The 1786-nt window shown below is 45.0% G+C and overlaps 1 pseudogene; it reads left to right on the plus strand.

Annotated features, from left to right (window-relative positions):
* Positions 1-519: 519 nt before the first annotated feature.
* On the plus strand, positions 520-1579 carry LOC148943158 (large subunit ribosomal RNA; annotated as a pseudogene).
* The last annotated feature ends 207 nt before the right edge of the window (positions 1580-1786 follow it).

A 1786-nucleotide genomic window follows, 5' to 3' on the forward strand; every position in this document is an offset into this window, starting at 1 on the left:
GGACAAAAAACAGCATATTTACAAAAATATACAAAAAATAAATTTAAAAAACCCACAAAATATGGCAACCGATCCCAGGGTAGAACTGTTAGTTAACAGTAGGAATTTGTGTGTTCAAATAGTTTTAAAACTGATTTCTACAAAAATGTAGAATTTGGTTTGTTTTGCCAGAAGAAAGGTCACGGATGCGTTTTGTTTTGTTTTTAAGGAGTTATTACCATATTTATTAGCATTGGACGCGATCATCTCTTAGACTTATTAGGCTTCTAGCTACCTCTGCAACCCAAAACGAAATATATTGTGCATAATCGTTCTTTACTTAGGCGGCGCTGTTGCACTCTCTCCTCCTAGTTGTAGTCTTAGGTTCTAGGACCAAGGTTGCGCCAGGAGACAATTGATCAAGCAAAAATAGCCAAATGCCTCATCATCAAATTAGTGACGCGCACGGATGGATTAACGAGATTCCCACTGTCCCTATCTACTGTCTAGTGAACCCACTGCCAGAACAACAGGCCTGGTAACGTCTGCGAGGAAAGAAGACCCTGTTTAGCTTGACTCTAGTTCTGCATCGTGGAGTGACATGAGAGGTGTAGCATAAGTGGGAGATGGTAACTTCGGCAATGAAATACAACTACTTTCATGGTCGCTTCACTTACTCAGTAAAGCGGAGGCAAGGCTCTTTGGTGACTTGTTTGTGGTGTCAAGGGAGTCCACCTGCGGGTGGCACTCTATACCGTGCTTAGGACAGTGCCGGATGGGGAGTTTGACTGGGGCGGTACATCTGTCAAATGATAACGCAGGTGTCCTAAGGCCAGCTCAGGGAGGACAGAGACCTCCCGTAGAGCAAAAGGGCAAATGCTGGCTTGATCCCAACTTTCAGTAGGAGTACGGACTGCGAAAGTACGGCATATCGATGCTTTTGGCTTTAAGAGTTTTAAGCAAGAAGTGTTAGAAAAGTTACCACAGGGATAACTGGATTGTGGCGGCCAAGCGTTCATAGCGACGTCGCTTTTTTACCCTTCGCTTTCGGCTCTTTATGTCATTGCGAAGCAGTATTCGCTAAGTTTAGGATTAATCACCGAACTACAGGGAACGTGAGCTGGGTTTAGACCGTCATGAGACAGATTAGTTTTACCCTACAGACGTTCAAAGCCGTTGCTATAGTAATTCTGCGAAGTATGAAAGGAACCGCAGGTTCGGACATTTGGTTTTGCACTTGGTCGAACGGCCAATGGTGCGAGGCTACGTCCGTGTGATTATACCTGAAAGCCTTTGAAGGTAGAATCTGTGCTGGAGATCACAACGGTACCGTGCGTTCCGGACTCACTGGTGGCTAAACGTAACCTGGTCCTTTAACTCTTAGCAATGGGTGCTACTGCTTCGGAGCCAAGGTTCGGAGGTTGCTTACCCTCGGGAGACGGCGACAGGGCAGCTTTAGCGTCGAATAAATCAAATATTCCATAAGGTCGAATCCCAAAATCACTTGTAGACGACTTGGGTACCGGTTGGAGTGTTGTAAATTGTAGAGCAGTAATTTACACTGCGATCTGCTGAGACTAAGCCTACGACCGGGAGATTTGTCTTGCCAGCGGGCAATTTCCCCAAATTCACTTGAATGATTTTCAAGTGTTGGTCGTAAGGGAATATTGTGTATCAAGAGTAAAAAGGGTGAGTACAAAGTTCTTAAAAATGAAGAGGGGTCATTCTAAGCCCATTGTATGGGTAGCGGAAATTAGGATGACTCGGCGATAGTGTCAAGACTCGTTGAATCTCTTGACACGGGCAG

The sequence above is a fragment of the Artemia sp. Qi Xiang Cuo genome, chromosome 16 (genome assembly GCF_049724085.1).
Source record: "Artemia sp. Qi Xiang Cuo chromosome 16, ASM4972408v1, whole genome shotgun sequence".
Classification (NCBI taxonomy): domain Eukaryota; kingdom Metazoa; phylum Arthropoda; class Branchiopoda; order Anostraca; family Artemiidae; genus Artemia; species Artemia sp. Qi Xiang Cuo.